Source organism: Balaenoptera ricei, chromosome 7 (genome assembly GCF_028023285.1).
Source record: "Balaenoptera ricei isolate mBalRic1 chromosome 7, mBalRic1.hap2, whole genome shotgun sequence".
In the NCBI taxonomy this organism is placed as follows: Eukaryota; Metazoa; Chordata; class Mammalia; order Artiodactyla; family Balaenopteridae; genus Balaenoptera; species Balaenoptera ricei.
The window spans coordinates 90,729,838-90,753,574 of NC_082645.1; the positions used below are offsets into that span (position 1 = coordinate 90,729,838).

Consider the following 23,737-nt stretch of genomic DNA (forward strand, 5'->3'; position numbering starts at 1 on the left):
TTATTTCTTTATACAGCAGGTTCTTATTAGTCATCAGTTTTATACACATCAGTGTACACATGTCAATCCCAATCTCCCAATTCATCACACCACCACCCCCCAAGCCCCCGCTGCTTTCCCCCCTTGGTGTCCATACGTTTGTTCTCTACATCTGTGTCTCAATTTCTGCCCTCTCTGGTGGATGAGGCTATCTCAGGAATTGATTATTCATAAGGAATATTTCCATTAAGGTTGGGTAGCGTGATGAATTACCCTTCTCAGCTGGAGGATTTTTCTATCTAAATATCCATGATTATATGTTTAGAAGCAGAGCATCCTGTCTCCTAAGAGCTGTGTGGATAGTCTGTGAATTTTTCCTCTCCAGCCCCTGCTACCTGCCACTCCCCACTTCCCTGTTTAGAGGGAAGTTGTGTTTGGAAGCTGTCATGATGTAGAGGAAGGAGCGCAGACTTGGGAGTTGCGTTAGCTGGATTCTAACTCCGGCTCTGCCACATATGACCTTTGGGATCTTTGCCAGATTATGTATCTTCTCTGTGTCTTGGGTTCTTTCTCTGTCAGACAGGGTAATCGTATCTACCTTTGCAGGGTTTGTCAAAGGAATGTAAATGTGTGGAGAAGCTGGCTTACCATATGTAGTGTAAGATGGTGAAATGTAGGTGAGCTGGGCCATTTCCATTGCACAGACAGAGCATTACACCCTCACTAACAAATGCAAATATAGTAGTTACTGTTGTGATAAATATCATGTCCAGCCAAGAAAAAAATATTATTGAATGAACTAAAATTTTATTTTTTTAAATTTGTCACTTTTCAGCCCTTGCTTCCAAAGATACATCTTGATTGTCCCATCCTTGGCCAAGGACATTTTGGCAGATCACTAAACTCATCGAGTATAAGTTGTACGAAAACGAAAGCAAAACAAAACAAAAAACCCCACAAAAACTATAAACAGTAAATGTTAAATTCCAGCATCATCTTACTACTGCCTCATATGCACTCATTGTTTTCTACTTCTGTGAACATCTGCCCTAGCTTGGATCACTATCTTGAATGATATCTCACCATTTTGCCGGACTTTGCTTACTGGTCTCATCAAGGGACACTCATCCTCACCCAGTCCCTCCTCCAGATCATCACCCTCCTCAATCAATGTCTTGCTTAATGACTTTCTTAATTTCTTCTTAACCGCAATTGACTAAATGAAGTGGTCCTAGACTCTACTGAATTGTCCTGTGTAGGCACTCTCTGAATCCTGGCCTTGTCACTGGGTGACTAGCAGAAAAATGGTACCATTGCTAGAAACAGTAAAGTCAAAAGGGGAGCTGACAGGAGGGAAAAGATAAGTGTAATTTACAACACAATTTGTCTAAGCAGAGGTGATATTCAGGTGGTTAGAGATAAGAGACTATGTCTCTAGTTTGGAAATCTATGTTTTTTGGTAATACTGGAAGATAAAGTTCATTCCTCAGGTATTCATTCATTCCTTAAATGTTTAGTAAGCATATGCTGTTGCCAGGCACACTGCTAAGCACTGGGAGTAAAAAAGGGAGTGAATTGGAATTCTTAGGCATTCACTCTCTTAGGTGTGATGTATCTGTGTACACAGATCTACTTATTTATCCATAGCATAATGCTTCAATTTAATATCCAGAATATGAAATGTGATCATTAAATCTGGAAAGAAGGATAGAAGTTGGGAGACCAACATTCTGAAACCTATTAGCCAGATGACTGAGGCACCTATTCTGAGCCTTAGTTTTCTCATTTGCAAACTAAGACTATTGGACAAAATTAACTGTATTCAGCTGATCTCTTGTCAAATCAAACCATTCTGCAAAGATTCCTGAAACATTTGACTTTAAATGCTTTTGAAAGATGTAATAAAGGTAATATACACACTTAAATAAATGTATTACATACCTAGAATTTGCCTCATTGTTCTTGACCCAAGCTTACAATTAAAATTCCAGGTTACCAATTTGACTTAGCTGTATAACTAAAAAAATGCACATGCAGGTTAAAATACTGTTTTTTTCTGTTTTATTTACTGTGTTTCATGCAATATTTTGCTTGTCCAGTGAGTTCAGTTTTTAAAGAAATTTCCATCAGTAGTTCACACCTGCAATACCCACCTCAACTCTAAGAAGCTAGGAGCTTTATGACTCATATAAAAATAAGTGATTTTTACCTGAAGTCATCAGAATGGATGGTTCTTTTTTATTTCACAGCTTATTGAGATGTAATTCATAACATACAGTTCATCCATTTAAAATGTACAGTTCAATGGTTTTTTAGTGTATTCACAGAATTATGCAACTATCATCACAGTCAATTTTAGAACATATTCACCACGCTGAAAAGAAACCCTGCACCCCTTAATAACACCCCCGATCCTCCCCCGACTCCCCAGCCCATTTGCAGCCTCAGACAATCACTTATCTACTTTCTATCTCTGTAGATTTGCCTATTCTGGGCATTTCATGTAAATTGAATCATACAATAAGTGATCCTTTGTGATTGGCTTCTTTCACTTAGCATAATACTTTCAAAGTTCATCTATATTGTAGCAAGTGTCAATACTTCATTTATATTTATTGCCAAATAATATTCCATTTTTTGTATATGCCACATTTTATTTATCCATTCATCAGTTTATGGACATTTCTGTTGTTTCCATTCTTTAGCTATTGTGAATAGTGCTACTATGAACATTTATGTGTGAGCTTCTGTGTGGACATATGTTTTTATTTCTTTTGTGTGTGTACCTAGGGGCAGAATTCCACTAAGGAACTGCCAGGCTGTTTTCCATTGGTGCCACACCACTTTGCATTCCTATCAAAGTGTTACTCTTCCATTTCCATCTAAACTCTTCTTAGAATTTCATAAATGCAGACAGATCCTCGCTGGCCTTGGGGGGAAAAAAAAGTGCCCTTCTTATAAATTCATTCATACAGCACAAGGGGAAGAGTTTATTTTATACTTTTAGATAAAAAGTTTGTTTCCAGGTCAGATTACATTTACAATTATAACATTTCTTTAAGGAGTTGCTAATTCATAAAGGATTTGGGGAATGCCATCAATGCTTGTTATATTTGGGGGACTTGTTCTATGTATGAAATTATTTTTGAAACTTCTGTCTGTGTTGTACCCACCAAACTTCTGTCTGTACCCACCAAAATCAGGTGGGTAATAGTGACTTAAGGTGTTTCTCTCCAAATGTTAAAACCCTAGGGCCATGGCAGTGGGGCATTTCTGTTTAGAGATTCTATTGTTGAGTTGTCCCCAAGGTTAGTCTTTTGGAACATTGTACTACACTTTTGTCCTCGAGCTCTCATTCTGAAATTAGAGATGGGCAAAGTCAAGCAAACAAGGCAAAGGTTAATACCGGCAGGCTAATAGGAAACAGATGGGAGTCGTCAGCCTGAAGTGAGGTCCAGCTAGAAGCCTTCCGTCAGAGACCCAAGACAACTTGAACTGGAAATTTGACCAGGAAGGGACTCCCCAAGCGACCTTGCTTCAGAGCACCTCAGCTGAAAGGGCGGCAGAGTTCAGGGAAAGGTGATGGGTGACAGAGGGACAGAGAAAGCATGATTACCTGTAGGTTGCCTCAAAACTACAAATTTATAATATAGCAAATAAAGGAAATGTGAACGATTTCATTAACCTCTATAGACATGTATACAACTGGAAAGGTGTTCTGAAAAGAACTTCTTGAATAGTTCAATAAAAATACATTGACACTGGCTGAATCCCAATTTTAAAACTCCCCTGAGGATTAGGGAACAGATTCTGAGTAGATGGAGTGTAGGATAAAATAATTATTTAGACTTTTTATGGCACAATAAAATTTACTGTAAATGGTAAGCAAATTACGTACGGTAGATTTTCCTGATTCTGGCCGAGTATTGGGGCCGTAAATTGTGACTCACATTTTAGGGTTAATTTTTCAACATCTGCTTAGACTGCCTCTGGAAGTGGTAACTTTGGAAGGACTGACGGCAAAGTGGAACCAGAGTATGTACGGTTGCTACGTGACAAGCAGGAGGGGACACATTTACTGAACACCTATTATATTGTAGGCATTATGCCAGACATTAATATACATTTACTTGCTCATTCTTTTCATTGACCCTGTGCCTTTACTTTTCATCCTTACTTTAAATACGAGGAAACTGAGACTCAAGGAAGTTAAGGGACTTGACCTACTCATACATGAGGTAAATGGTAGAAACACAGGAATAGGGTCCTTTTGATTCCATAGCACACTTTTTTATTTTGTATATTTTACCTAAGGTGCATTGTTAAGAGTGTCAAATTCTTTTACCTGATCAAATTCCTTTTGCTTTTCTTTTGAGAAAATAAAACAAAAAAGAAAATTCAAAATATTAGAAGTTACCTTTTCATATAAATTCAAACCTTTATTTGTATTATCCTTATTTCCATAATGTGCTGTCTTTAGTAATCACCTGCTTATTTTATTGTTTAGTTGAACAATATAAATATATGATAAAATAAGCCTAATGACTACAGTCAGTCGAATTAAAAGAGTTAAATTTTAAATGGTATATTCCTGTGTGACAAAAAGTGGTTATTATACATCCTGTCTAATATTACCTGAACATATTGTCTTCAATATATAATTCTATTACTTTATTAAATAACCATGCCAGTATCTTCTCAAACCAGTTCACTTTTATACACAATATCTATGCCTGAATTCTAACAGAAATCAGAATTTGCCAGCCAACACTGAATTGGAAAATGCCTCCATTCAAAATTTCCTACAAATGAACTTTAGAAATGTATTTTAAATTTCATTCTAGTGAAACCGACTTAGAATGAATCTTAATGGGCTAGCACAAAATAGATTTTGGATTGATTTTTCCCATAAAATATGTAAAGCCCTATTTTTAAATAGATTTTTTTCCTCCGAGATATTGCTCCTTTTCTCTGTTTAACAATGAATTTGTCTAAAACATTTCTTTTTAAACTTTACTTAGATTACAATAGAATTAACATCTTAGAATTACCAGGGTGGATGGAAAGTACAGAGGAAGACCAGATTTTAGACCACGTTGACTTCGAGTCAGTGTTTTGCCTGTAGTTCTCAAGAATTATGTGCAAGTTTTACTGCATTTAAAATGGTTTGCAGGCTCAGTTCTTCAGAATATTGTCATTTGTTGAGCAACATAGCCATGCACAATTGTAACAAGCCAGAACATGGTTGTCCCCCCGCCCCTTTACTTCACAAGTCTGCCAGGCAGACTGTATACACCAGACGACATCCATGCAAGGCGTCCCTCTACATCTTTCTCTTTTGCTTGCTTCTTGTTAGTTACAAAGATACATACTGTGCCAGGCACTAAGCTGGTTTCAACAGCTATTTATTTAGATTGTGTGAACTGGAGCTGAACTTGAACCCAATTAATAGCAACTGAACTTGAACAAACTGATATGAAATCATTACAGGCTCAGTTCCCTGGTCCATTATCCCTGAAGAGATCATCCGACAGCACTCCAGGTGCCTTTTCTATGCCAAGTCTTGGTGCAGTGCCCAATCAGAAAGTGTCGGGGGGATTAGAAGTTCGGTTGCATCGGAGTTAGCTCATTACCACATTTGTGATCGCTTTCACAGAGAAGAGAGGTGGTGATCCCACTGGGAGGGATTGCAGAGAAGGCTTTGTTTTCAACACCATCTGGCACATGGTTGGCACTCATTAACACAGCACAATGTCGATTAAAATAATAATTGTACATGGTAGCAATGCTGCTTAGATAGGTCCCCACCTTTGACCTCCCAGCAGAGGAAATGGAAGAAAGGGAAAGCTGAGGAGAGTTGCCTCTGGTAACCATGATCACTGAGTTTGCATCTCTCTTGGTACCTATACCATCCCCAATTCATCTACCTTATTTTCATTTTCATGTATTTATTTATTTTTAGTAGCAGTGACCTTTTTCATTTTGGACTGGGATTACGATAAGCCTGACCATGGTCCCAGTTCCCAAGCACCCAAATTATTGGCACTCCAGCTATGTAACTAGACACTCCATGCTGTACTGCAGCCAGAAAAATTTGTGAAAGGGCATTCTATAGAGTGATATTTCTTCTGCAACTTGAATTAAATATAATTGAGGGTTTTAGGCTTTCCTCCTTTAACACTTATATTAATGGACTCAGCCATTCAGGTGATTAGTAAGACCGAATGTCTTTCCTTAAGAAAGCAAGTGTGGATTTACATTAACAACTCTAGGACTTTGGTCTGGCAGAATCTGCTTTGATTTGTTCACAGAAGTCTCCTTGGCAGGCTGCACTGTGCATGGGGATAGGAGTGCAGGCTTTCAAAGGCTCCTGCTTGGGTTTGAATCTCATTTTACCATATATTAGGTGTGTGAACAGGACCAACCTTCTCTGTTTCCTTAGCTATGCAGTGAGGTAAAAGACATCCTCAAGCTTTGAATTGTTTGAATAGCTGTGAAGACTAGCAGAGCACTTAGAATTGTGCCTGATGCTTGGTAAGCTCTTGATGAGGTTTAGCTATGATTATTTTTCGCACAAATGGTAGCACGTACTAGCTGTGGTAATGGAGGTGGTGGTGAAGTGGGCATCTGATCAGCTCTTTCTGATAAGACATCTTAATTAATTCCTTGTTATGCTAGACCAAGGTGAGAAGAAACCATTTAATATGGGTAATTTCCCTATAGATATATAATATGTTCATACTGTGATGGTTAACGAAGTATATCATTTGTTTCCAGGGCAGATTTTACATATCTTATGCCACAGAAATTAGTTGTATATCTCAGGGCTATAGGTGCTATCACTAATGGTCATGTGGTCCTCTCTGGTGGTGGAACCATGGACAGCATGACCTCCAGCAACCTGATGATTTGCATCCTGTGATGCTGAGTGTAGCCAAGGCTTTTTATTCTGTGTGCTATTTGGGTTGTGGAGAAGACTTCAAGAAACTGGCTTTCTGCGAGAGTGTTTAAATATCATTCATTCCACCGAGAGAAAATGACAGACATTTTAGATGCAGGAGAAAGATTAAATGCATTTGGTGGAACCAGCAGCACTAAAAAGGGCTGCATCTTTGTTTTGTTGCTGTTTATCTTCTCCCCAGCAGCGGAATATTGAGCTTCCACAGGCTGTGATTCAGGTATTAATGCCGAGTTAGGTCGGGCAAGAGTGTGTTCAGTCTGTGACACTTAGATAGCAAAGGCAAACTGCTCACGGCCATTTGTCAGGAGTTCCTGTGTGCCAGTGATTGCATGCTTGTGGCTCATAATCAGGATGATTCACAGCAACCATTAGATGGGCTTACTGGGGCTGTGTTTTCCTTTTGGACTGCTGTCATTGCCAGAAATGTCAGCATTTCTCCTGCAGACCTGCCCGTTTGACATATGCACAGTGCCCTTTCCTTGGGCTGGAAAGCTTGCTGCTAACATCATGGGTGACTTTTATTATCCTGAAGGAGTTGTCTCCCACCAGTCCCTTGGAGAAGAAATTGGAATAAATGCTCTGTTGTTTTTTTCTTAAGTGATACTCTGGGACTGTTGACAGAATTTGTGCCACAGTGTTCTCTCGGGAAGCCTGGTTTCCAGATTCCCTGCCTTGGTTTAACTACGCACACACTTGAGAATCAGCCACGCGATGTCATGGTATTGGCTTTTCTGTATCCGTGGAACTGGACCCATGGTCTGGATTACTGTTGAGCAGACGTGTAAAATGCCAAGAGTGTCTCTGGGTTTAATACCAGCCCATCTCTGAGATCCAAGGGTGCCCCCTCTCCCGTCCCTCGACACACATATGCTTTGTATCTGACCTTATACGTTGAATCAGCAACTGGTATTTCTGATACTTCATTTAATTCTGTGTACCCTGGTTCGGGCTCACCTACATCCCTGCATGATTTCTCAACCGACACCTGTCCCAACTCTGAATTATTTACTTAATTTAACAGGCATCCCTGCAGTACCCACAGTATGCTAGAGTCTGGGCATACAGCGGTAAAAAGCTGTACAAGTCTCAGCTCTCAAAAAGCTTCCATCCTGGCTGAGTCAGTAATTACACCTGTAAACAAATGATAATATCATTGCAACAAAGAAAATTAAACAAATTAAAGGAACTCTGAGAGGACTGCTCTTAGAGGAGAGGGAGCGTTCAGAACAGAGGGATCAGCTAGCGCGAAGGCTCTAGGGCAGTCTGGATGCATCAGGGAAGACCCAAAGCGAAAAAGGAGGCCAGGTGGCTGGAGTGTAGTGAGCAAGGGGGAGTGGGGGGAGTCCGGTGAGAGCAAAGGCCAGATCACCTAGAGTCTTGTAGGTCTTGGGAAAGAGTTAATTTTATTCTAATGGAGAAATGAGGCCTGGAAGCAGGATAGTGCTAAAATCTGATTTACTTTACGTCCCTGTTTCCGCCTCTTTGACTGAAGCCCAGCCTCCAGTGCCAGAGTACTAGCCCCTATCCCAGCTTCTGCCTAGGGGTTTGGTATTTAGCTTTAAAAATGTTCACACATACGTGTGTACTTGGTTCTCCTTGTTTTGCTGTGTCTAAAATGTGAACCAGCCTTGCTTCAGGTATCAGAGCGTTCCTCCACTATCTACCATCCTCCACCACCACTCACAGCCCCTCCTGTCGGGGGCATTCTCTTCTCCCGGAGGCAGAGGTAACCCCTCCTGCTCTGCGGCGTCTCTGTGCCTGGTCCCCACCACTTCTCTTACTCTTCTTACCCTGTCCTGTGAGTCTCCTTTCCTATGGGCTGGGAGCTCATCTCAGGCGGTGCCCTTGTCTTATTCCTCTAAGTTTTTTCCCAACTTCTACTTCAGTGCCTTGAACACAGTAGAAGATGCATGCATGCATGGACGGATGGATGGGTGGGTGAATACCCACTAAGAGATTACTTACTAAAATGTCACATCTCCCGGGAAGACCTCTCCAGCAGCTATTATTATAGCTCTCCCTCTTGGCTCCTACAGCACTTTGCAGTGACTGCTTGGATATCTTTAGTGACACTGTCTCATGCATTATTGTGTACAAGTCAGTCTCTTCAGAACCCTTTGGGGGTCAAGGACTATGTCATACTCATCTTTGTTTCCACAGGATTTAGCACAGTTCCTAGAACTTAGCAAGTTTCCAGTAAATGCCTATACAGAATAAATGTTGAACAGGATATAAACCTCCAAAAACAGACGGACTCTAGAAGTAGGTTATCAGACTCACTCCTGGGCTAGATGTGTTTCCTTAAGGAGTTTGTAATCCCCCAGAGACTTCCCAAGTCAGTCCGATTTAGAGGTTTTTTCTTTTCTTTTTTTCTTTCAAGTAATTTTGACCATGACTCAAAGCAAAAAAAAAAAAAAAGCATTTTACATTGCAACCCAGCAAACACATGTGGTAAAACTTTTCTATAAAACAAAGCATAGCTTTACTATGTGTAACACAATCTGTTATTTTCTATACCATCCATGATTTGAAATGCTGATTATGACCCCTTAAACTGATTTCAAGACTCACGAATGAGTTGTATCCTACATAGTCAGAAAATCCTGCTTTCAAGGATCAAGAGATTTTCCTGAGATGGATTTCAGAGAAAGCAACATGAACTCTACTGGCTCTTGGTTGAATATTTGCCCAAAACTAGCAGTGACCATGTGGTACCCAAATAAAAAATGCTGTCATTGACAAACAGTCTGTGCACTGTGGGAGAGCCATTGCCATATAGAATTAAATTGTTTTGAATGATGGAAATTTAGCAGATGTAGGTCTCCTAGTCATTCAGTCCACCATATTTGTACGCAACATTGTGAACGTTTTAGGTAAATGTGTTGCTTCTAAAATGAAACCATGGGCCCACTGAGATGTAGGAAACTTACCATTTCCTCTGCCAATATGTTTATATAAATATTGCCATCGTTAAGTGTGCTCAAGTAGCAGAACTATTTCAGTCTTTTTATCTCTTTAAAACTAATTTAAATCTGAGCGTTAAAAGACTGTTTGATACCATATGTTTGTTTTAGATAGGAAACGAAATCTATTCTAAACATAAGGGTTTATGAAATCTGTATTCTGAACATAAAGGCTTATGAAATTAGTATATAGGCTGTGGTAGATTACTTCATGATCACAGCTTCCTCCCATCTTAGTATGTATGACCCTTTGTAATGTGACTTTGCTACTGCTCCCATTCAGAGGGAGGGTGTGTTTCCTTACCCCTTGCTAAAATGTGTTCTCATATGCTTTGCTAAGAATCCAACATTTGCTGGGTAATAAGTCTTTTTATTGTGGTGTGTAAGTCTAGTCTGAAATTGATGGGTTTTCTATTCAAAGACCATTTAAAAGCTACTTTTGAAAATGCCCAGGAGCTATGGACAAGGAGTATCTCAGGCCTTTTGTAAAACTCTTGGATAGTCTTCAAGAATACAACCAAAGACAGTCACAAACTGGAAAGATACCCATCATACATCCTGTATAGCCGTGTACATGGAAGGAACACATTAAATGATTTAGCAACGCCACCAGCATAGCTGAGCAGTCATCCTATTTCATTTTGAGGCCCAAATACCTCATCTGTGGAAGCAACCTGCATGTGTACACATGTGTATGTTTTCTAGATAACATAGTATTGGATGACCTAGACAAGCATAGTACAAAGGCAGTTCTGATAGCGTCCTTTCATGTATAGCTTATAAGGGCAATTCCTCCTTTTCTGTGTCAGCTTTTTTGGAAAACAGCACTGTGTATTGGTTTGCTTGCCCTCAGAAGACCTGGAGATGAGATTATGATCCTTCCTCTCAAATTAATGGAGGCTTGTCTCAGGAGCCATTTGACAAGTTCAAATACTGGCTGATTTAGATACTGGCCTCTTATCAGCACCTGCAAGTTAATGCTTTTCATAGGTTGGAGGTCTGTGTTAAGTTTTGTTGTCAGATTCCCTCCAATCTTGGTAGATTATGCTTTAATTTGCTATTCTGTGACTTCTTATCATTATTGTCTATTTCATGCTATTCAGTTATAATAAATACTAACCTAATATAATGCAGTACTTATGGATATAATGGGCTTGTGACATAAGCTGGGTAAAACAAGTATCACCTTCAAGTTAATAAACATTTCACATCCTGGCATAATTTGGTCTATTCCTAGGACTTGTGCAAAAAAAAAAGTGTTAAAGACTTACTTGTTCTATCACTTATAATAGTCATAGATATTCAGTCTTTGGCCTATTCTTTTTTTAAATATTTTTAAAAATTTGTTTAATTTATGTATTTTTGGCTGTGTTGGGTCTTCATTCCTGCACACGGGCTTTCTCTAGTTGCAGCGAGCAGGGGCTACTCTTCCTTGTAGTGTGCAGGCTTCTCATTGCAGTGGCTTCTCTTGTTGTGGAGCACAGGCTCTAGGCGTGCAGGCTTCAGTAGTTGTGGCACGCAGGCTCAGTAGTTGTGGCGCACGGGCTTAATGACTCCGCGGCATGTGGGATCTTCCCAGACCAGGGATCGAACCTGTGTCCCCTGTATTGGCAGGTGGATTCTTAACCACTGCACCGCCAGGGAAGTCCCTGGCCTATTCTTTTAATTGATTGAAACCCAGTCATTACTGTGACTCTCAAAAATCCATTTGTAGAAAATATTTTAAATTCAAACCAAACTCTGTATTTCCCATTCTTAGGATTAGCAGGCCCTCTATGTTCAAACATCTTTTCCTTGAAAGCTAGAACTTTAATGCTGTTAGCAAGAGTAGTTTGCCCCTTCTCTTGAAGAATCATAGAAACATAATCTAGTTTTGTACCTGTGGCCTTTGAATTTTGATGCATGTTGAATCTGATGTCAGGAGTTACACAGAAAAGTCAGTAATGATCCGTGGATCATTGCCTCACTATGCCACTGGGTGAATTAGTCTGCTCGTGTGATGTGCTCCAGCTTGTGTAATGGACCTATTTAGTAGCAAGACAGCAGCCATATGAAACACCTGGGTGGTCTTCAGGGTACTTTCAAGTGGATTAGATTTCAGTTATCTAATGTGAAGTCACAAAGGTTTGGACAGCTGGGGCCAGTTCCACATCATGGGTAGAATATGACCCCTTGCCTACTGGATGCATAAGGTAAAAGGTAACTGAGGTCACTGCTGAGCCCTGGGCTCCAGGAGTAGCTGTGTGTCAGCCAGGGAGGTCTCAAACCACAGTCACAAATGTTGGAAAAGTCTCCATTGCAAGACAAGACAGGAGAAAGTCAGATTTTCCTCTGGCACTTTTATTAGACATGTTCCCTGTCAGGGGAGCCCAGTTTCTATGTTTTCTGGATTGAGCTTCTGTTGATTGACTTGTTTAGAATCGTAAGTGCTATTAAGTAGAAACCATGCCTTCCCCATCAGAGGAATTAAGGCCCTGAGAGGCATTAGGTCCCTTTGCTACAACACAGAAGACAGCATTTGGGGCATAGAGGCATTGGCATAAAACCATCTTTTGAGTGTTCCTAAGAGATAACAGTGGCTCCATAATTCCCGACTTTTTCCAGTCCTTCCAGGGACTTTGAATGCTCCAATAAAATGTAATGATCAGAGGTTTCAAATGCAGCTGATAAATCATATAGATTTGTGCCCAGGATGCCTTAAATTGACTTATGGATGTTTCTCATCTATCATGAAGGAGTTGGTGATTTGAATTTGGTACTTTGATGTTGCCAGTAATTGTTTACAACTGCAGCTCAACGGCCTGAAGGCATTGCTTGATTTTTCCCTTTCTCATCTTGTAAAGAACTAGTGAAGTAGTCTTTCAGAGGCTGTTTTCAACTCAATGGGAGCTGTGGCCTAAAATCTAGGACAAAAGAAAGGTTCCATAAACACTTCCTACAGACCAATATCACTGCCCTAATGAACCATCCCAAATGTGCTCCACGCTGAATCAAACAGTCCTCCCAAGTCCAAACCTCCTCCACTGGACACATATCCAAATACACTTTATGGTTTTTATAGGGGAATTACTAAAGAAACCATTTGGAAAAGATAACTCCGCTTAATCTTTTAGTCAACATGTTTCATATATTTATAATCTACAAATGTCTTTCCAAAATGTATTTTAATCAGTTCTTCAATACTTGAAAAAAAATGCTGTAGATGGTCTCCCTTTGGAAGCCTCAGTGTTATTCAAATGAGATTAAAGTAAAACTCTCCCATTTTAAGACCTTCTAATAATGTTCTTCTAACCAGATCACTCAGTCACTTTCACCTCTAGGATCATGCCTGTTTTATAGCTGAGCAAATACTATCAGTATCTGTGCAAGGATGTCCATCTCTGGCCTCTAAAATCATATGCCCCTCTGCCTACTATAAATATCTGAGTCATCATTTTATACCAGTTTATCAATTCGTATACGTTATACATTTCAAAATTCTGTTTAAAAGTCAACTCTCCCAAAGAATCTTGTCAAGTAAACTCAACTATTTTCCTTCTACTTCTTCCATAGGTTGCCATAAATCTTATGAACACAGATTATTCATGAATATCAAAGATGTAAGACTGTAAACTAGAGAAAACTGAAAGATCAACTGACCAGGCAATAGATCCCTTTGTAAACTACGGTAACTGATAAGATTGTAGTTAATATTTTAGAGCCTCTACTGGAATTATTTAACATTGGTGTTGATGTCACTTTTATGCTCATTAATCATTAAGTTGCAAGGGTGATAACATATGCTGCATTAGTGTGATAGTGTTTGTTTTAAAATAAATGTTGATGCTGAAGAAAAAAAGTGTTAGGTGAAGTGAAACAAACCTGACAGTAGCAATTTATTTACTTATTGGGGGCATAGACCCCTTTCATGAACCAAAAAAATTCCCTTGTCTGAGACATTTCAGAATCCAAAGATTTCTGAATTTAGAGGTTGATCTTTGTTCCTCTTACTGTGTTTAGTTCAATTCAGCAGGCATCTGTCAAGTACCCACTCTGCTAGTGGGATCCTAAGTGATTGACTAGGGTGAATTGCTTGCTCTCAAAGAGCTTACAATGTAATGTTGCCCTACCTTACTCTCCTCCCCATCACTTTCTCTCTCTCTCTCTCTCTCTCTCTCATATTCCTGTTTAAGAACTTGCTTTATCCCTATCTGTCTTAAATGCCCACATTTATTTGTGTACGTGTTTATTATCTGCCTTCCTTCAGCTATTTACAAGCACTACAAGATTAAGACCTTTGTGTGTTGTTGTATCCAGAAGGCCTAGAAGACCGCCTAGTATATTTTAGGCATTAAATGAATAAATTAAGGGGAGACAAGAAAAAATACACCTTTACAGATAAGACAAAGCAGGATGTGACATACCTTAGAAAAGCACAGAAGCAGATCCACATTTTGTAGGGCTTTCAAGTATGAAACTTGGGGAGATTACTATTTAAGAAAAGGAACATAGATTTTACATACAAAAGTATAAATGACTGCTAATTCAAAATGAGAAAAAATTCCAACAATTTTTAAAAAATTAATAAAGCTAATATACTAAAGATGTCAGAAAATATGAAAAAATATTTTATTAATGATATATTAATTGACTATATCTGAAATAATGCTTAAAATAACTTGCTTTTTCCTACAGTTTTGACTGCATAATCTTTAATCATCTCTTCATATGTAAGATTTTTTTATACACTGAATAAACAGATAATTCAGTCTTGGCTGTAGTATAGTAATAAAAATGTTTTTTGTTTAAATAGTATATGTGATATATAAACATGGGGCTGCACACATACATTCTTGTAATCTGTGAAATGGCTACAGGTTTGTGTCTTACTAGCATAGGAGTTTTAATTCTATGCTACGTTTTCAAATATATTCCATACAGAAGAGGACTTCCCATTTGTCAGGATATCAGCGAGAACTGAATTATCTGATTACTGAATTGCATATAATTTTATACATGGAGTGAGTGAATTTTCCTTAGACTAGCTCCTGGCTTTAGACATTTCAAGTCTTATCTTCCGGCACCCACACTCTTCCAATGCTGGGTGCAAAAAGAGCACAGTCATTTCATTATGTCACCTGGCCTTGTACTTTGGTATCATGAAGCTGGATAAACCAACATAGTGGGTAAGCGGGATATACCTGTATTCCTCTAAGAGGACTGGCATAGAACTATACACAGAAGTGTCTGTAAACCACACAAATATAGAGAGTCCACTTTATTCAGATGAAATGTGTCTTCAACTCACTTAACTGAATCTGGAAATGTTCTTGGCCACTCTAGGTTCACCCAACAGAAGGGACGGTATGCTGGAGGGGACATCAGAGTTGAAAGAGATAACAGAATTAACCTATTGCGATTAAACTATTTACTTAGGTAAAATTTACAAAGTCATATAATCATGTGCTCGTGTTGCTAAGGTTCTACCTGGGAGCTTGTGAGGGGCCCTGAAGTTAGGCTTCATTAGCCCCACAGCAAACCCGTATCTAGATGTTACAAGGAAGTAGAGATCTTTATACCTTCAAGGATGGACAGGATTACAACTGATGGCAGTAGCAGAGAATGATAATTTAGGGGGTAGAAACAGCGTGCACGCTGAGGTCAGAGTCTGCAAGACATTTTTAGGCAATGACACGTAGTCCCGTTTGGCAGATAGTGCATGGCAAAGAATGCAGTGCAAGATGTAATCTGAGGGGTAGACTGGGGGAAACCCATTGGGTCCTTGAATGCCAGAACAAGAAATGGGTGGTTAATACGCATGTCTCAGATCCCTTCCATTCACCTCTATGATTCTGGAGCCTTGAGTTGGAGTCATTAATTCAGGTATCTTTACTTGTTTGTTAATGTTTTGTGCTTTTTCTAGAGTGCATACCTTTCAGAGACCAGGGCCTTTGCCTCTGTTGAACCTTCACTGTTAACTTGTCATTGTTCCTTTATTTAAATCGTTTGAATTTACTCTTAACCTAAAGTGACCACTTTTGAATCTCTTCCATTGGCGTTGCCAAAATACAGTGTGCTTTGTCCTTTTATTGCTTGTCATTGTTCTTAATATAACACTTGAGACGTAGTGCATGTCTAAGACTTGGCATTAACTGACTTTCAATAGCATGAGAAAATTGATATTGCGATGTGGTTTGAACAATATGAAAAACTGTAGATTTGTATATATCAGCTGGACAAAATGTGAACACTTCAATAGGAGAAAAAGCATATACCCTCAGGAATGTGGCAACAATATACTTCGAATTGGAGGCATAACACTCTTCAGAGAAAAGTATAATTCCCGGTAAAAGTCAGTTACAAACCTCTTCACTTGTTTTTATAGCAGTGGCACTCCAATTTAAGCAGCTTTCCAAATACTAAAAGATATCTTATCATGTGTCTGCTCATTCATAATTATTGTGTTGCTAGACTGTTCTGTGAATTGCTCGTGTTTGTTCCATCGTGTGTTGAACAGGCTTTTCTGGGGTTTTACAATCCAAAATGAAAGAAAAACAACACTGTTAGTCAACTTGAACTTCTTTGCTCCTTTAATGGCAATACTGGGAGTCTCTTTTCTAATGGAGTGATATTTAAGAGTAAAGTATTTGGACAGCTAAAATTCTGCTAAAATGTGACTTGGTTTCTCTCATGTGGTTTTTCCATCACGGTGTCAGAAAGCATGTCACAGCTGCTGCATTCATCACAGGCCAGGCACCAGACCTGGTCAGGCACTCCTGTAGTGAAAGTGATCTCTTCTCCGGTACTTTACCATAAATTGCGTTGCTATTGATATCATTACCAATTTGTTTTATAGGTCTCCAGGTTTCAGTGAAGGGGAGTTTGTTAGGCATCAGTGGAAAAGCCCTATCTCATGCCCACGAAACACACACACACACACACACACACACACACACACACAACCTAGTTGTCTCCAAAAGCAAATGATATACCACTTTCACTAATCTCTCTCTTTTTTTTAATTGAGGTATTTGAGGGTTAATAGGAAAAGGATATTTAAATCATTTACAAGAGAGACCATGCCCTCTGAGAGAGGTGCTGGTAGGCCTTGACTAGTGGAGTCAAGCATCTTGCCAGATATGCCCATGTGACTATGGGTTGATATTCACCTTTTAGTTATTCATTTCCCAGCACCCTTTCATTTTATCTTCCTATCTGAGTCTTTCTATCTGCTGAACTTTTTCGATGAAAAGAATTGCTACCACATTGAAGAGACATCATTCCCATTACTACCATGCGCTCACGCATGTAAAGATGTGACCCCACAATGGAAAAGTGTCACGTGGATAAAACTGGAGTAGAAATCAAGTCCAAAAGACTTAGGAACTTAATTTCTCTGGACTTCAATTTCCTTATTGGCTCTATAACTCACAGAACTGTCTCTTTTCAGATCTGGAAGGGCCTTTGGTATAGCTTATCCAACATGCTTCCTTAGTTAACGTGGAGGACTTGGACTCTGGGGTACAACTCAGCTGTCTCCTGGGGGCCACGTAGTGCCAGGCCCACCTTTAGAAGGCAGGTTTCCTCACACTCGCTCTCTTTGCACCGTATATCTGAAGGACATCTCCATACTGTAACGCCAAATGCATTCAACAAGTGTTGAAGTGCAAGATAATTAAAAGGCATTCTTCCAGGTACTGACTAGGTACAAAGTCTGTTATGGAAATGTACTGTATGAAACCGAGATGCAGCTAATGCATCCTGTTAATATTATTAATATACTACTAATATTGCTTAACTGGCAGAGCATTTCTTTTGCTCTTTATCTCTTTTTAAGTCCATAAATATGTTAACCATCTGCAATGCATTTTCATCATCAAGTGAAATATTTACCAGTTGAGGTGTATTGCAACAGCCTTTTCCCCCATCTAGATTTATTTTGTTGTCTATCTTAAGTGTAAGTAGCATTGGAAGGAGAGTGTGTTTTCTTTCTTCAAACTAGGTGTTTTGGTGACCTGCTAATTCAGTAGCACAGAAGTAATCCTTCAGAGCAAAGGAAAACTGAATCTCTACAAAGACCAGCCTTTACCTCTCTTTGCACAAAAATAGTTTATCATGTTAACTCCAGTTCCTTTCTCCTCCCTTCCGCCCCACCTTTCCTCTAGGCTCACCTCTGTGGCTCTGTTAACCACACGTCATTCTAGATACACTCTGAAAATCCTCTGAAGATTCTTTGGGAATATAAAATTCTGGTTTTCTCATTAGTTTGCATGCAGTGCCTTTTGGAGGCCCGTGCTGATTCTTCCTGTTTTTCTTTGTTTACCTTGTGTTTGTCTCCATCACTCATTCTGAAAGCCAATAGGATTTCCAGTATGAACTTCATACTCACCTTTATGAATGCCCGAAAATCTAGTCTTTAATTTCTCATGCATATCAAGACATCTTAGATTAAAAGCAAATCATTCTAACCTTCAGTGGGCGAAGATTCATGTTTTTTTGTTTTTTGCTGTTGTTGTTGTTTTTCTGAAACAAATCATAACAGTTGCTAAAACTTCCCTATTGCTTGTTCTTCCTCAAGCAAGAAATATAAGAATGGTTTTAGGTTTCTTTTGGACGCTCCCTCTCATTTGCTTTGTATGTCATTGAACTTAGTCAATGAACTTAGTCATTGCTAAGTTCTCCTGTGTCCTTCTCTAGTTTCTTACTCCATTTTTGCCTGTGACCGCTGAGTCCCTCTTTCTTCACATCGCCCTTCCAGCCTCTTCGTGCTTGGGGCCTCCCAGTTCTCACAGAATGCCTTGTCAATGTCTTAACTGGGACCCCCTAAAGCTTTCCAGGTGTCAGTCACCCTAGGATGAAATAGCATCAGTATTGATGACAAGCTGCCCCTTTGATTTTGCTCAGGAGAATCATTAACCATTCTTAAATAAATCCCTGCTCCTACTCACCATACAACTTAGAACTTGTGCCTTTGTGATATTTGACACGGGACTCATGTTTAAAACCATTGTTTGTTTTCTCTGCCCACTGCATCATGATATGGATGATTCTTCTGGGTCTTGGTTTCAGTCTCTATAACTGCCTATCTTTCTGAGGCATCTTTCAAAACCCCCCAAACAGAATTTCATATATAACACATCATCTGGCATTTAAGCTGATTTCTTCCCAAGCACATCCTCTAAACAGGGAAGGCAATCCCTCCAGGGGTGTGTGTGTGTGCACCATTTATACCAAAGAGACAGCAACCTTTGTTTATATAGATAACACCTTAAATTTGTGTTGGCCTTTATATCTTGCATGATTCATTGATGTGGCAATCTGAGCCTTTTAACTAGCTGGTGCCTCTTTAAAAATTCTTTTCCCCAAACTGGATTAGGTGACCCTCCTCTGGGCTCCCTTCGTTATTGGGTTCTCCAATAAGCCATACCTAACTCCCCTGGAACACTACATTGGGACCTACTTTTCTGTATACTGAAGTGTTTCTTGTCCCATCTCCTTCTTTAAAAGATATGCTTAGACTAAGCACCATGATTATTCACCTTAATATTGTCCTCCCCTTGTATAGGCTGATGCATAGCGGGGCCTCAAATATTTAACTGAGTGGGAAAACATAATGCAGTTGTATAAGACTTTATGCTTTAGTCTTAATATTTCTTATTTTATTTGGGCTCTGCAACCAGTGGCTTTTAAACTATGATATCAAGGAATAATACTGTTCCTTGAGCTGAACTGAGGGCTTTTGCTTCTAAAATCTAATGAGCCTTTTCTCAGTTAGCTGAAAAATACCAATGGGTAGTATTTTTTCCCCATTTTTGAACTTCCTTTCCACCTCATCATTTTTTTCTTAGAAGTTTAGATTTGTATAGTTAGGCTACACCTGATTTTACACAGAATTATGTTTTACTATTTTCATTTACATAGTATTCCAAGAAAATTCACTTGACTTTCAGGAGTTCAGCTTTTTGAGCAGATAAGGTAACACTGCTCACAACATTAGCAAGTGCTATAACCTCCTTTTTCTTGTGTATGTGTGTGTATGTGGGGAGGAAGTGGTTCCTGTGTGAAAGTTAGATATTGGACAGTACCATGTCTCATGCATGTCTTATTTTATTTCAGCTGTCCATCAATTCTGTGATCTGATGTTATCAGGCTATAAATGATGGGACTAGATCACAAAGCAGTCCAGTGTCACAGAGCAAGGAGAGGTGAAGTTCAGTCTATTTGATTCCAAAGCCCAGGTCCTCTCCACTGTCCCGACACTGTAGTTCTTAGTGTCTGACCTTTACTGTTAGGTTATAAACTCCTTCAGCGCAGAGGTTATATCTTATGTACACCCCCTTGTCCCCCACCCCCAGGAGTTTCCAAAAACCAAATGTAGTTGTCTCCCTCTCATTTCAGCCTGATGTGCCTTTTACCCTATTATATATATATATATCCAAGGATTTGCCCAGATCATCTTCAGTACTTCTGATTACTTGCTTTCTCTTATACAGTAGGATGTATCTTTCCTTGTCTTTAAAGTGTAACTCAGTCTCACCTTCAAATGGGGCTTGGAATTTAAAAATTAGATTTTAAATCACCATGTGAAAGGTTGCTTAAAACTCTCTGAGATAGCAGTTCCTATTTAAAGGTGCTCATTGGAGACAGCCAAGGAGAAATTAGGTGAATCAACAGGAGACATTTAAGTACGGAATACAGAAAAGTAGAGGAAAACAAAACTTATTCCTGATGAGTTGGCAGTACGTTTAAAAATGACATACAGATGGCCAAGAGGCACATGAAAAGATGCTCAACATTGTTAATTACTAGAGAAATGCAAATCAAAACTACAATGAGGTATCACCTCACACCAGTCAAAATGGCCATCATCAAAAAAATCCACAAACAATAAATGCTGGAGAGGGTGTGGAGAAAAGGGAACCCCCCTACACTGTTGGTGGGAATGTAAATTGGTGCAGCCACTATGGAGAACAGTATGGAGGTTCCTTGAAAAACTAAAAATAGAGCTACCATATGAGCCGGCAGTTACACTCCTGGGCATATAGGAAAACATGGTCTGAAAGGATACATGCACCCCAGTGTTCATTCCAGCACTGTTTACAATAGCCAAGATATGGAAACAGCCTAAATGTCCATCACCAGAGGAATGGATAAAGAAGATGTGGGACATCTATACAAATGGAATATTACTCAGCCATTAAAAAGAATGAAATAATGCCATTTGCAGCAACATGGATGGACCTAGAGATTATCATACTGAGTGAAGTAAGTCAGACAGAGAAACAGAAATATCGTATGATATCCCTTATATGAAGAATCTAAAAAGAAATGATACAAATGAACTTATTTACAAAACAGGAACAGACCCACAGACTTACAGAATGAATTTATGGTTACCAGAGGGGAAGGGTTGGGGGAAGGGATAGTTAGGGAGTTTGGGATTGACATGTACACACTGCTATATTTAAAATGGATAACCAACAAGGACCTACTGTATAGCACAGGGAACTCTGCTCAATGTTATGTGGCAGCCTGGATGGGAGGGGAGTTTGGGGGAGAATGGATACATGTATATGTATGGCTGAATCGCTTTGCTCTGCACCTGAAACAATCACAACATTGTTTTAATCGGCCATACTCCAATATAAAATAAAAAGTTAAAAAAAAAAAAAAAAAGATCTAGCTGCTTTACAGTTTGTTTGTTTGTTAATGTTCCAAATAGTTGGTCCACTGGTACAAAACTGAACTGTCATCTTCTGGGAGACACCCTATAATATTGTGGCATATTGATTGATTATAGAAATACAAATACATGCTATTATAAAATTATGTTTTAAATAATTTAACATTTTGTTATTAAAACAGCAGATACAGTAAGTAAAGAGTCAGTCATGTCTTTAGAGTTGAAGGAAAACTATATAGTGTGGCTTATTTGAGAAAAATATATTTGTTACCCAAGAATAATGTCTTTCTTTCTCCCTCCTTTTCTCTCTTTCCCCTCACCAACACACACACACACACACACACACACATTCTGTATATGTGTATATATATATATATGTGTATATGTATATCACTCAGCTGAAAAAACAACATAACTGAAATTGTCAGTCACTGAAATATTTATTTCTGTGCCTCTAAATCAACGTATTTTGTGACCTTAGTATCCCATACAGGTTTAACATGTTTTTTATTTGTTTGTCTTTTTCCAATTTGATATTATTGATTGTTGCACTGTACTAGTCTGGGTTAAATGCTTGGAAACAAACCAGAGTTTCATGGAGTTGGTCCCATTCTCTTTTTAATTTTAAAGATAATTGGTTGCTTCTGAGGATATTGCGTTTAGACTGGCTGGTTCACTTTGTGTTAATGGTAATTCAGGGGCTTAGCCTGAGAAGCTCTTAGTCTTTAGATCACCTGAAGGAGGGAAAAACATATTGGTGTGGAACTGGGACTCTATTGTCTAAGATTTTATGGTACTTTCTCTTACTTTTACTCCTCTTATTTTTTTGTTTTTAATATTTCTTTCAGAGAATAATTGCCAACCATAGAACTATTGGTATGTCACTTGCCTAAGAAATGTTTTAAAATAATACAACTGAATGTATATGCAACACAGAAACAGACTCATGGATATAGAAAACAAACTTGTGGTTACCAAAGCAGAGAGGGAAGTGGGGAGGAGCAAATAAGGGGTACGGGATTAACAGATACACACTGATATATATTTAATAGATAAGCAACAGGGATATACTATATAGAACAGGGAATTATACCCATTAGCTTGTAATAACCTATAATGGAATAGAATCTGCAAAAACGCTGAATCACTCTTCTGTACACTTGAAACCCACATGATATTGTTAATCAGCTATACTTAAAAAAAGTTTTAGATGGAGGTGGGGAATAATGTAGTGAAGTGTCTATTAATAAAAAATAAATAATGGAATGTGAACTTGGGCTTTATAATACCTTTTGGCATAGTGTTTCCTCCTCAGTAGCACATTCATTTCTTATTATAAAATAAGTTATTTTTTAAAAAGCAACTTCTAACTGAATAAGGGTGAAAAGTATTAGCAATTCTATGTTTTGTTCACAGAATAAGGATGTTGTAGCACATAGAAAAATCAGATTTGTAAATAACTTCAAAATGGATTCACTTATTTTAACTGTACCATATAAAATGAGGTATGAAAAATGTTATTTTAAACTGCAATAGCTCGGGAGTTGGGGAATTACTTTCAGAATATTGATAAACGGGATTGCATTTCTACTGTTTCTTTTTTCCCCAAAGGCACACAAATAAAAAGTTAATTTTTATAAGAGAGCAATTGTTAAGTCACAAACAGATTTTTTGAGAGTTTCTTCTGTAGTGACCAATTGTGTACAAAACAAATTATTTTCAGCCTAATTGCAGGCAGAGTAGTTGGGCCACTCTCTCTGCTAAGGTTGAATTTCATTTGAACTTTCTAATAGTATGATCTGTTTTCAGAATTTAATAACTGACTCAAATATTTAATAATGGAAGCTTTCATTATTAAAAAGAAATCAGGATATATTTTTAGAAGAACTAACTTATTTTCCTTATCAGTTTTATCTACTTTAGGAGAAAAGGAGGAGAATGAAACCAATCTCTTTGTGTACTTAAATAGACATTAATGCTATAACCCCAGCAAATAATTTATTTCAGTATATATCATCATTCAAAAGAGTTGGGAAGCTCCAAATGGCAGTAATAACTATACTTCTAGCTCTCCTGAATAGCAAATTGCACTGACTGTGTGAACCTCTTCACTTGTCTGCTGGATAATCATTCTTTTTAATACTCAAATATATTTTCTAGACCAGTTTTCGA

The 23,737-nt window shown here is 38.6% G+C and overlaps 1 protein-coding gene across 2 annotated transcripts in view; it reads left to right on the top strand.

The window, feature by feature from the left end:
• The window catches only part of PARD3B (par-3 family cell polarity regulator beta), a 1,037,929-nt gene that overhangs the window by 437,528 nt on the left and 576,664 nt on the right, over positions 1 to 23,737 (top strand). The window lies entirely within an intron of this gene.